Raw genomic sequence first — 14956 nt, 5'->3', positions numbered from 1 at the left:
TGAAAGGTTAAGGATGTTGGGTGTCGAGATTTCAAGTAAGTTGGATGTTGACTGGATTCTTCAGTCGCTTCCTGAATCATATAGTGAGTTCGCAAGAGAGTACTATATGATGGATCATGACGTGACCCTCATTGATTTGACCCATTTGCTTATAGCTGCTAAATCAGAAATGATTTGGCGAGCTGGTCGAAATCCAAGGGTTTTAGGGATATAGGATAATCCAAATCCCTAAAATTTAGGATCTAACCTTGGGGAAGGAGGTAATTTCGAAATCCAAGATTTTTATAACCCTAAATTTCAAAATCGTGGAGGCTAAGGAAAGGGTTTGGGAAACCCTAGCAAAAAATCGCCAACTAGGGTTTTGCAACCATAATTGCGAAAAATACCTAGCCTTCAGGGTTTATTAACCATAAACCCTAATATGTCAAGTTCATACATTTGAATAAAAGCTAATTGAAAACAAAAACCTGGCTTTGATACCATTGATGGGTTTTATACAAACAATCCTATGCGTGCATGCAACCCTAGAATTGGATCTATGTTTTACTATTAGTTACACAACATTATGAACAAATAATAAAACCCTAATGAGTCATACTATTTTCGAAATTCACCTAGAAGATTAGAATACATACCTTTTGTTGTTATATAGTAATAACAACTCAAATCCTCCTTGTAATGGCTTCAGAAAGCTTAGAGTCATAAGTGTCACTCCTCTAATGGCTCACAAACACCACGAGCAAGAGGATGAAGAATGATAAGAGAGGAGGTACCCAAAAATGTGTGGAAACCCTAAAGAAACTCTTAGCCACGTTTTTGGTGCTCTAGGGATCCTTAAATAGTGAGACTATTAGGGTTATCTAACAAGGAAACCTTAATTTGATTGCTTAAGCCCTAAGCAACCCATGGACTCCCTCCTTAGAGGCCTAGGACGATTTCTAATGGGTTTCCCCGTAGAATTCATCCACCCCTCTAATATGGAGTCCATCAGCCCAATATTCAACTATCATATTGATAGTTCTAGTCCGTTAAGTTTAATTAATGTCTTTTAGCCACAAAATTAATTCTTAATTAATTATTGACTAATATTAATTAACCAATATGATTTATCCTTTAATATATTATTCTCATAATATATTAATAAATCATAATTAATCCTCTCTCTCCATAATTCATCTTATCAAGTTGCTTTGGTGAAGGCAACCCAAAAGGACCATGCACCATCGGGTCAAGTACATACCAAAATAGTAATGAACTTAGACACTAATCCAACAGTCTCCCACTTGGATAAGTCTAATAACTATTATGCATATGACTTCAGATCCTGATCCGCAATTGCAGCTTTCAAAAGCCGCTGTCAACTCTGATCTTATCAGATACGCGTCCTTTAGATAAGAGATCATATATTCCTTCATTCTAAATATCGTATAGACTGAGACATGGATTTAAATCATTCTCTCTGTCTATGTGTTGTTTCCTGATTTCTGATTTACGACGACTGACAACAGTGACAAGGTTTCCGAATATATAAAGAATGCCGAAATCCGAGTTATAACGAAGAAGTTATGATCTGTTGAAGTTTCGCAACAGAACCGACACGACGTTGAGTGACGTAAAATATGAATTTAAGATAGATATCTAGCCTTAGGTATCTAAACGAAAGTCATAGAGCTCATTAAACCGAGAGCGGGCATAAAAATAATGCCCAAATATAAATTCGTATGAGGAAGTTATGGTTTTTCTAAGTTTCAGCTTAGCAGTATGCAGTCCGAAACTCGAATTTGAGATCGAGTGATTTTTGGTCGAAAGAATCTAAATGAGAATCGAAGATGTCGTTATTAGTAGTGCAACGGTAAAAAGACAGGCGAAAACGAAGTTTAGATGAAGGAGTTATGAATTTCTAACGAAGTTTTCCTGTCTCGGCCTACTAAAAATAATATAAAAATAATATAATAAAAATAAATCAAAATTATCCAATGGAGTCTAAATTAAAGTTGTGGATCTTGTTTTTACCTACGCATCGATATAAAGAACGTCGAAAACGGAGTTCGTACGCGAAAGCTATGAATTTCTGAAGTTCGGGGCGTGAAACCCCAAAACTGTCAGAGACTACGATGTGAGAGCAGTGTTCCCGACGTGAACTGAATTCTGATGCCTTCTAGAGCCTGAGAGAGCAAGTGGACGATAACGCATGCAATGACGTTCAAGCTTACGACGTGAAAATCGAAAAATCAGCTCTATAAATAGAATCGAAGGGCAGTCGGGTTTTGGTTGCTAATTCCTTCACTCTCTCACTCCCGATACCCTCTCTAGTTGTCTTGAAGTACTCCCAAAGCCCTGAAATTATCACGAGACCCGAAGCGAGTCCTGAAGCCCGAAGATCCCGAGAAGAAAAGTGTTTGCGAGCCGAAGCTCTACTTGCGAGAAGCCCGATGTGAGAAGATATCTCGGTTTCACCGAAGAAATACTTCTCTTAGAGCCGTAGTGCTGCCCGATCATCTTCTGATCAAGTGAGTAGAATGGATGAATGTGAATCCCGAAGCACTTTCCCCCACATCAGATGCGTGGACAGTCACTGGAGGATCAACAGTTGAGGTAGTAGTGGTGGCGATGGAATCAGTGAAGATTGGGGTTTGGACTTGCGAAACGCCCAGGAAACTAAGGGGCATGGAGCAATGGTGATTGGGGTTGAGACAGGAGCAGTAGGTGAAAGGATAGAGACGTCTTCAAAGAATTCATCCATGACAGGAATGGACGTAGGGATCTCGAGAGTTACCTCAGGGTTCACAGTAACAGGCTCTGAAACCTTCGGTTGAGATGTAACATCTTCTTCGTTGTGAGTTTCATGTGGACCAGGAACATCCGAAACCGTTTGAGATTGCGAGTCATCATGAGCGTGCGGTGTTAATTGTTGATATTAAAACTCTATAGATCGAATAGATTCAAATAGGTAAAAACAATCAAACACCGACTGTGAATCAAGAATGTGTCAAATGATTATAAATCACAGCCTCAGAAGAGCTTGATAAAGAACTGCTACTGTGGAGGTTATGTAGGGTTTACAATGACACGATTAGTTAATACACGATACATGCATACACCTTAAATAGTTAAACCATAATCATTAATCACGGGTGGATAGGCTTAACCCGGATACACAAAAGACAAAGTAAAAAGCCCAAAAAGACGCAACCTTAAATACCATATATATATATATATATATATATATATATATATATATATATATATGACGAGGTTCAATAGAGAACCATTATAAGCTAATGAACCAATCTTTTTTTTTACAACTTTTAGAGTTTTTTTTTTAATAATAAAAATTAAAGATACAAAAATTCATAATTTTTTTTATCCTTTTTTCCAATGATATCAATTTCAATAGAAACATTTTTACTTTTTTTTTTTTTGTCAAATTCACACCGTGAATATGTGCAGATTCATAATGCGAATATGAATTCACACGATGAATCCGAAAAATATATAATTTATTTTTTAGCATTCACAATGTGAAGTTATAAATTTAGATAATTTTTATTTTTTTTCGATAAAGAATAAGCTTTAAAATTTAAAAAGTATTTGGTTTACTTGGAAAACCACTAATAATCGTTCTATATTGAATTTTTTAGTGCATATACACACACACACACACACACACACAATAGTGGTATACCCACATAAAGTGGCGACGACAAATAGTGTTTTTCTAGCATATGTTTCTTTTACAAAAACTATTATGTTCTAAACGAAAGTACATTTCTAATTATTCTAATATCTACAAATAGAATAATGGTATAATAAAAAATATTATAAAAGATTAAGGATAAAAATAACAAACCATCTTTTAAGGAATGAGGGCGTGGTGACACACTCTCTTACCATACACAAGGAGTGGTATTCCATGAAAAGAGAAAAAAGAAAGAAGAGAGAGAGAGAGAGAGAGAGAGAGAGAGAGAGAGAGGACCACTCCTTTTTTGGCCGCACACCCTAAACCACACTTCCCAAACTGCATAGGATAGCGGTGTTCATCGTGGTTTCACACGTCACATTAGCTAAAACCACACTCCACTCCATGTGGTCTAATGTCTCCCTTCTTCCAATTCATCTTTAACGTATCCATTTCTCCCTTCTTTTTATTTACCGAGATCTCCTCCACTTATATTAGATAAATTAGAACTTCAATGAAATTTTTAGTTCATTCCAAGATATAGTCATAAGTTTATTATATTATAAATAATATCATTATTGTCTTTATATATTCTCCGATTAGTAAAAACTTGGGAAGGAACCCCGCTCTGCAGGGGTTAGAAAATGTTCGGTTGTAAAACATACAATCACAAATGCACATAGATACACATCATAAACATATAGTTTTTTCGATCATTTTGAAGTGTATTTTGTTGTTTTAGCCATTTTGCCCCTGCTTGTTGGTTTCCTTAGGTGCTGCCTTTGATGGTATGAAGCTTTTGGACTATAAAATAGTAATACATTATAAACAATAGATAAATTATCTAGTTGTTATTCTAGATAACTGGAGTACATTAGTCCTAAGAATAAATAAAGATAAATGGGCTATACTTGTCTCCTCTACTAGTTTGCAACTATACATATTCTAAACTAACAATCCCACACGAAATTACAGTTAAGCTGTAAACATCACAAAAATCTAACAAATTAACAATTCAATTTAAAATTAATAAATTACAATATTTTTTCAATTTCTGAAAGCTAAAAAATCTATTCTATATTCTATAGTAGCTTGCTCCACTTTAGAATTAAAAAGAGACATAATTAGAAAGATGTCCTTCAACACATAGTAACAAAAAAGAGGAGTTAGAAGATAGACATAAAAAAAAGACTAAAATACCCAAATTATCCAATTTACATCCATATCTAGTGCTCATTATCTTACATTTCCCTTTTGCAAGTTTTGGTTGCAATAAAATGTGGAAATTGGATTCTAGTTAAACTTGTTTTCGATTTTTCTATAGTGTTAGTTTTATTAATATATAAATTATAAGTAAAACTTACAATATAATTTGAAAGAATACAAATTAAAGAAAACTAACTTTTACTTGGGAACGTGTAATATTTTCATAATCCTCACATTTTCCCTCATTATAAAAAAATATAATAATAATTATTATAATAACAATAAAAACAATCATGGCACAATAAATTACATGCTTCTCGTCAATGTTAACAGATTTAGTTATAGTTTCATCATCAGAAACCAGTGATTTTACCTGTTTACACAAGTGAAAAACAGTAATATGAATGATTGAAAGTAATTCGTTGAAGAAAGGAAAACAGAAATAATGGAAGCTTATTTATTAAATTTAATATTTCAACCTTCTCTAAGTCAGATATTTTATTAATTTCCTCCTCTGATGTTATATATCCTTTCTGATCAATAATACATTACACTAACAACAAACAAAAGTGTTAGCATAATAAATGACAAATTATATATGGAAGAATTTATTAAAAAAAAAGAAAAGTGAAATTTACTAACCTCTTGCAAAAAAAAAGTTAAAACATTAGGTGTAGGTTCATTCAATCTTAAAGTCTCATGAAACTGAGACAATACTTGTTGTAAACTCTGATGTGATTGGTGTAATTGACAAAAATACCCCTTAAGTAAAACATGGAGCTCATAAAAATGATTTCTATAATTTGTAGTGAATCAATACTTAAAATAAAATGAGATCAGATTGATGTTATAACTAAAGAGAGTGGAAAAATCAGATTCATGGGGTGTGGCACATTTAAAATCATTCCCTGCATATTTTGAGTAAAGAAAAGTGTTTCATGGAGACAATGAAAGATCTTTTTTGTTTCCTTCTCCATCTAAAGGTCCAAATCCTACAGCAATCACCTATAATCAAGTCCACATTATGCAACACTAGACTTAAAAGAAAAAAATTAATTAATTTTTAAGATCTGAGTATATGTGACAACTTAGTAATCTAGTATTTACAATATTGAAAAAATAAACAAAAATTATGGGTGGACCAAGGACAAAATGGTCATCTTAAATGTAAAGTAATTCAAAAACTTTTACCTTTTACGGATGTTAAATTCAAACAAAAAAGTAGTTGATCGATTTGATTTAACAATCAAAAGCCTAAAACCGTTATGAAAGATTAACAAAAGAAAAAAAAATGATGAAGAAAAAAGAGAGAATGGTAAAGAAAGAATAAAAAAAATCATTTAATGAAGCTGATTTATAGAGGATATCCATGGTTGAGATCAAATTGAGAGAGAGAGAGAGAGAGAGAGAGAGAGAGAGAGAGAAAGAGAGGGAGAACCTGAAATAATTAGGAACCAATGAGTTTACACATACACAAAGTTGGTTGTTGTCCATCTTTAATTCCCCCCATAGAGATGATAATATCGTGTGTAGATCACAAAGATTCAAACATACACATAAATCCAAACAAGTACACAAAGATATGCACTCCTACACAAATAAACAAATATATACACATACTAGATACAAACACTCGCTAACAAAAAAACATACACAAATAAAAACATCTACATATAAAGATACACACATATATATACTATTACACAAATACATATATAGAAACACACACATAGAGATACATAGACCTACACACAGTGATACGAACACTTACACATAACACATAAATACATACGTGGAGCACCTACAAACAAAAATACACACCTACACTTAACACTATGTGGGATTTCTCTTTTGCCTTGACCACCAGCTTTTCAAGCTTCTAATTTCTAGGTTCATCTATTAAACATAAAGCTTGAAATCAAAATAAAGAGTGATGCTTAAAACTTCAAGTAATTGCTTATATTTACCAAAATGTAGACTACATTTTCTAGATTGAAATTGATATAAAGAGTAAGGTTAAGGGCATTAAATCTTTTGACACACCAACACATAAAGATTTTCGTTTGTTGTTGGTCGGTATTCGAAATTAAGGTTGATGTTTCCCTAAATCGAGTTTAGTCCCTCGTATGAGTTTTGAAATAAAGGATTGAGACGAAGCGAAGAAAACCAACAGCACCTCCAAAGATGAAGTAGAAGAGGTGTTGAATATCAATGGAGGTTTAGAGAAAGAAAAATAAACCTGATGCAAGAGAAAGTATAGCAGTAACGATGTAATGATCATCTATGAAATCGGCGACCATCTTAACCGGATCCGGAGGCAACTTCTAATCGGAGGTAAGGTTTCAATTGATGTAGGCCTCCTCATGTAAACAACGATCAATTGAAGTATTGAACCAAAGAAAGCCCCAATCAATTAGAGGTGTTGCGTATCAGCCAGTTTGCACCATATCTCCTTAGTCAGGTGATAACTCCCTCCGACCAGCCTTGTTGCAATACACGGGAAAACGGAATTTATAGATACAGAGACAAACGAAGATGGTGGAGCATGAGGGAAAATGAAGCGAGTCGTGAATGATCCGGAAGTATACCAGATAGGAAGATGAGATGGAAGCGGTTTCGACAAAGCGGTGGGGAAAACGGAATTTGTAGATGCATAGACAAACGAAGAAGGTGGAGCAGGAGGGAAGATGAAGTAATTCGTGAATGATCTGGAAGTATATCGGATATGAAAATGAGATGGAAGCGGTTTCAAATAAAGCAGTGGAAACAGACTAAAAAATCTAATTGGACGGGTGGGACGTAGAGTCGGTGGAAATATTTAATATAAGTTATAGATAAAAATAGATAACTAAGAAAAACCAAAGCAAAAAAAAATCAAAAAAAAATCAACCAATAGGACCAAAGTATTGTTCACCAAGGAGTTTAGAATTAGTATAATATATAATATATATTTAGCCAAGTCAAATTTTCCAATAAACTTTTGAAAATATGTGGATTTATTTATTTTTTATAAATGACAATTTTAAATATCTCATGTATCAATGTTAATTTCAAAACTCATTAATCTCTTAAATAATTTTAAGCTAAGAAAAACTAAAAAAACAATTTAAAGGGGTTTTTTTGACTTTTTCAGAAAAAAAAACTATTATATATATATATATATATATATATATATATATATATATATATATATATATAATTTTATGTTGCCCTAGAAACAATAAAGGTTTGTAATAATTGGTCCTTCTTTTTTACCCATTTTGACATTTTTAGTCATTTTTTTGAAACATTTTAATATTCAGAGTTTAGCCACAAAGTTTTAAGGAATTGACAACTTTGGTTTTTTTTTTTTCTAAAAACTTGCTAATTCTAACCCCTTATAGTAAACTTGGCTTTTTTGTCAACTTTACCCCTTCTTTTTTTAGCCATTTTGATACTTTTCGTCATTAGAACAAAAAAAAATCAATTTTTAGGAACCTTTTAATATTCAAAATTTGGCAATTGACACTTGTGGTCATTGAAATCAAAATTTTTACCTTTTTTAGGAAGCTTTTAATATTCAAATTTTGGCTACAAAACTTTAAGAAATTGAGAATTTTGGTCCATTTTCTAAAAACTTATTAATTTTAACTCATTTAATTCTTTAGCCATTTTGATACTTTTGGTCCTTACAGTCAAAACTTTTACATTTTTTCATAAAAAACACAAAAAACATCCCGGAGCGAAGCCCGAGTTTTTATACTAGTTATAATTAATCTATACAATAAACAAATAATATAATGTGAAATTTTATCACATAAAAATGGAAAAAAAAATCAACTTTGATCACATAAAAACAAAGATTTTCATCTTTTATCACATAGATGAAAATTTTCATCTTTTAATCACATAAAAATGTCAAAATTTCATCTTTAACCACATACATATGTGAAAAAACTCATCGTTTATCACATAAAGGTGAAAAGGAAAAATTATATTTTATCACATAACTAGAAGAAAAATTTATCTTTTATCTTATAAAAGTATCATTTAACTTGGTATTAAACTTAACACCTAAATCAACACAAAATTACATGTCCGACAACACTAAAAAACATAAATATTAAATAAAATTGAAAATAAAGAGGAAATAAACCTTCCTCGTAACTTCCAAAAGTTCAATGTTAGCCTCCCATGTCTTATAGGTGCTGCCACAGTAACTCTAACATCATCAACATTTACTCCAAAAAATTTAACCAAAAACATGATAAAACAAATAATGCTCTTACATAAATGAATTTTGTTAAGAAATAATGATTTACTATTTTGATTCTTGGCCGTTATTCATGGTTTGATTGTTGAACAAGTCCTCCTAATTAAGAAATGCACAGTAGTACAATGGTATCATGTAACATAAAAATATAACACTTGAAGAAGGTTGTGTAATAGGCATAACTTGATGCAAAAAAATTTCCATAAAAAGTTCATTCATGAAAAAGTAGATTACCCCATAAAAATTTTGCAGAATGCTTGGTTTATTAGTTGTACTTTTATGTTAACTATTTGAAATTTGAGATTTCCTTAAAAGTTTAATTGAATAAGTTTACCTTGAACCTATGGATTTTCTAACCATTACAAAAGGATGTTTAGGGTAGTTGACATCAATCATTTTTACAGCACCCAAAGTAAAAATTCAAATACATTGGCCATCTAGTCCTGCATCTCCGGATGATTGTCTCACATTGTTAACGAATCTTGAAACTTCTATATAATAGAATAACATAGGAAAGTTTAACAAACCAACTCATAACATATATACAACTATGTGTATGTGTGTACCGTTTTCATTTATAATAAAACGATAAAACCTATTTTAGTGGTGCATGATTCATATATCCCATAATTAGCGACAAACCAGGATGGCTATGGTATCAAAAATTTAATTTAACAAAACTATCATCCATTTTACAAATTACCAAAAAAAAAACCATCATCTTAATAATCAAAATAGAGAAAGAAACCTCTTTTAAAAAATCTCTTTTAAAAAAACATAGAGAATGAAACTGAGAGACATCAAAGTAAATGAAATAACTAAGAATTGAGAAGGAAAATATTGCATGATAACGGAGAAACATAATAAGAAGCATACAATTGATAACCTGCTAGTATCTGTACATTTTATCCATTATTGTAAGAACAACATTCTCCTCTCAATAGAAGGGTGTAGGCAAAGTTAGTACCAAAACTGTAATCTTACCTTCAGGGTGAAATTGTTTTGATTATTTCTTGTACATAGGTGAATGTACATTCGATCAACATTGGAAGTAGGACCTAAAAGCAGATGATGTTGGAATCAAGAAGCTGGTGGTTACGGAGGCCTACCAGAGGGGCGCCGGTGGAGGTAACGATAGGATCAGGACAGTGCAGGCAGCAACGACGTCAGGAGGCTGGTGGTTGAAGAGGCCAGTCGGAGATAGGAGAGAGTAAGGAGAGAGAGAGAGAGAGAGAGAGAGAGAGCGAGAGAGAGCGAGAGAGAGAGAGAGAGAGAGAGAGAGAGAGAGAGAGAAGGGATATGGCAAAATCGACGGTGAAGATGTGTAGAGGATTTTAGGGTTTTCTACATATGGATATCTAAGACCATGTTACAAATGAGATGAACATGCATTGCAAGTTTAATAAGATTGTATATGGTGTTATAATAGTTGTACCTCTTAATTTTCAAGAATCATATATTATGTTTTAAATAATAGTGTGTGTGTGTGTGTGTGTATATATATATATATATATATATATATATATATATATATATATATATATATATATATATATGGGAAGGTTCACTTGGGATTAAAAAAATAGAGATCCAATATTCAACATCAGCCATATATCTCTTATTGCTGCTCTAACGCTCAACTATACCGGCAGTAGTGGGGTATATATAAACACACACACCTATATGGGAGGCTCACTTAAGATTAAAAAAATAGAGATCTTGAGATTCAACCTCAGTAAGATATTTCTCATTATCGATCTAATGCTCCAGCGTACCGGTAGTAGCGGGGTATATCTAATCATAAATGATTATATGATAGAGAGGTACGTATATATATAATCATAAATTATTATACATATATGTATGTATACAGATTGTGTAATCATATATGATTATGATATTTGGTGGCAGAAGAGGTGGTGGTGGTATAAGTGACGGAGGTGACAGTGGTGGAGTCGGTTGGTACCAGAAGTGGTGGTAGTGGTGGTGGGGATAGTGGCGGAGGAGAAAGGAACAGACAACGCTATAGAATTATTTATGATTATAACAGGCTTTCCACACTGGTACATACAAGGGTTAGAGCGACAGAAGTGAAATATGTCGTTGAGGTTGAATCTCAACATCTCTATTTTATTTTTAGTTTCGACAGAACCTCTGTCTCCCTCTCTCTCTCTCTCTCTCTATATATATATATATATATATATATATATATATATGTCTGTGTGTGTGTATATGGGAAAAGTGAATATACCATTAGGTGTATATAAGTTTAGGTACTCAAACCTACCATAATTAGTCATTTTGTTTGATATATTCATTATAATGTTATTAAACTTCAACCCTAAGCTGATTTACTTTGAAGATTTTCGAAATTTTCACTATTATCTTCCTCTTATATCACACCATTTTACTGAATACCTACTAGGCTATACATATTATAGTTGAAAATGAAAAATATGTAAAAAGAAGATAGATGTGAAATTGATAAAAATTTGAAAGTAAATTAAGTTAGAATTTGAATTATAAGAACACTGGACAATTACAATGTATATATGATACAAAACAACATAGTATGGTGGGTTTTGGTACCAGAGCTTATATATCGTTAAGGGTATATTCACTTTTCCCTATATATATATATATATATATATATATATATATATATATATATATATATAGGGTTAAGTTCATGTGAGACGGCTTAATTTTGTGAGACCGTGAGATGCAATCCTAACCACTCATTTTGTAGTTAAAATAATTAATGCAAAATAATTGAAACTTTTCAAAAAAATATATATATTATTTTTGTCATTTATATTTAAAAAAAATTAAAAATAAATAATAAAAAAGTACTATTTTTTATATATTCTTATACAATATTATAATATTCTAGTAGAATATTAGAATATTTTACATATCTGACAAATCTAGTAGAACAAAAGAATATTCTAACATTCTAAAAATCACATTAGAATACTTACGATATAATATTCTATTAGAATATTTCATGTATTTTTCTAAAAAAACAGTAATTTTTATATATTTATTTTTATTATTTTTTTTTGTTTTTTTAGGTAAATAAAATACCGAAATAATAAGTAAACAAAAAATTTGCGGATTTTTCCTTATATATTGCATTTTAAAACTATTTTTACATTGCGTCTCATGGTGTTACAAAATTAATCTGGTCTCAAATTAACCTAATATATATATATATATATATATATATATATATATATATATATATATATATATATATATATATATATATATATATATATATATAGTTAGTTAGTTAGGTTCACGTGAGATGACCTAATTTTGTGAGACCTTGAGACGCAATCATAAACACTCATTTAGTAGATAAAATAAAACAATTTTAAAATTCAAAATAATTGAAAATTTTTGAAAAAAAAATTCAAATATTATTTTTGGAATTTATATTTTCCAAAAAAAAAAATACCAAAAAAAAATATTTTTTTACATATTCTAATAGAATATTAAAATATTCTACATATCTGACAAAAATTATAGAATATTCTAACATTTTAAAAATCACATTAGAATATTTACAGTATATTGTATTAAAATATTTCACGTATTAAAAAAAAACGGTATTCTTTTTATTTTTTATTTATTACTATTATTATTATTATTATTATTGATAATTAAAATTCCGAAAATAATAATTTTTGGTCTTACGGTCTTACAAAATTAGCATGGTCTCAAATAAACCTAAACATATATATATATATATATATATATATATATATATATATATATATATATATATATATATATATATATATATATATATACCTCTTCTAATAAATAAAACCTAAAAATGACACATTTCACTTTTTTAGAATTTCTTTTTGACACGTGACATTTTTCTATAATTTTTATTATTTTCTTTTTTAGTAAAAAATTATATTCAATTCAAAATTTGAAATTAAACAATCATATCTTAATAATATTATTATGTTTATTTTGCTTAACAAATTAATTCATAATTATTTAGAATTGATAATATCTTAAGTTTTTCTGACATTTATTTTGATTTTTATCTATATAAAATTTTTAAATATATTGATCGTGGTTTCCACGAGTTATAACCTTGTGTGTGTGTGTGTGTGTGTGTGTGTGTGTATATATATATATATATATATATATATATATATATATATATATATATATATATGTTTAGGTTATTCTATTCAAAATAATTATTATGTTATTGTATGTATAAATGTGGGTCAATTTTTTTACTTATTTTAAGAAAGTGAATAATACATATTATTAAATTAAAGATAATTAGAAAATATCATCTAATTTCATTTTAAGGGTATTTTAGTCAATTAACATAAATTTAAAAAAGGAAAATTGCATATTTTATGAGATAATAAATTCTATTAATTTTAAAAATCTGGTTGTAGTGATGATAATTCTCGGATATTCTAACAGAATATATTTATCAAAAATAAAACTATTGTTGAACTATAAAATAATAAAAATGTTTTTGAACCTATTTCTTGATCATAACTTTAAAATCTTCTTGGAGAATAACAAATTCTTGAACCATCAATTTAAGAATAAAAGCAAAAATAATATTAATTCTTATAGAATATAGATAACAATTGCTAAGAATTACATTTATTGTTAAAGAATAAAACTAAAAAAAATTCAAATCGGGAAAAAAAACATCAAAAACTAACAAAGACACTAATACATTCTAAAAGAATAATGTTGCTAAGAATCACAAAAAATTTCACAGTCCATTTTTCAAGCATCAGCTACTTCTGTGGAAACAAATTCAATGCATAAATCAGTGAGAAAAATATTCATATTCCATTCAAACAGAATTGAAATTTGTGATTCCATTCTGATAGAATTGGAATTCTAGATTCAATTACGATATGCATTCTGTTGGAGCAGGTTGATTTTTCCGGGGATAATCTGAATCATTTGATTGTTGCTGTTGTTGTTGCAATGGGAAGTTGTACCCTTGGTGGGGCATTAAATACACGAAATTCTGCTGACACATTGTTGGATTTTGAGGATGGAAGTGGCCTTGAGACTAGTACATCTGGTAGTAAGGTGCTACCAGAACCACCGCCAGATAAGGGTGGTGGTGGTAGATGTACTATGGTGGTGGAGCAGCAGTTTGAATAATTTGGAGTTGTTGGGTTGTTGGTAATGAAAATAAATAAGGAGAATTTTGAATTTGTTGTTGTTGTTGGATCAAAATTCTCGTGTTTTGATCAGGGTTTCGTATAGATCAGTAGATCGATTATTGTTACCAAAAGAATGGATTTGAAGAATTGAAGATAACTGATCGATGCAATTAAACCAATGATAAACTCCATTAAAATTAAAAATAGATAGTATGCATTGCTGATATAAGCAGAGTAGTATGAAATACCTTAAAACTGAATCCGAAGAAGCCAAATAAAATCACATAGATTGTTTTTGCTAAAATTGATGTTCATCCTTTAGTAAGCCATCTGTAAACTGTGATAGGATGAGAAGGGATTGTCGTCGCAGAACTCATCGGAGAACCTAAAACCACCACTGGACTCGCCGCAAGGATGAACCCCGTGTCGTTTTGTTGCGTATGATGTTGTTGTTGTACAGTCATCTGAGAAAATTGATCTTCGATTTCTCCTCTTAAAACCTCCGGATGATGTCGATCATAAGAATCGCCACCATGGTGATGTCGATCTTGTTCACTTTCGGTGGTTTAAAAACGCCGATAAAGTAAACCTAGGTAGGTAGGTAGTTGAAGTCAATGGTTACCATAATTATAGGATATTATTTGT

The sequence above is a fragment of the Lactuca saligna genome, chromosome 9 (assembly GCF_052625555.1).
Source record: "Lactuca saligna cultivar CGN05327 chromosome 9, ASM5262555v1, whole genome shotgun sequence".
Classification (NCBI taxonomy): Eukaryota; Viridiplantae; Streptophyta; class Magnoliopsida; order Asterales; family Asteraceae; genus Lactuca; species Lactuca saligna.
This window is presented reverse-complemented; position numbering follows the sequence as displayed.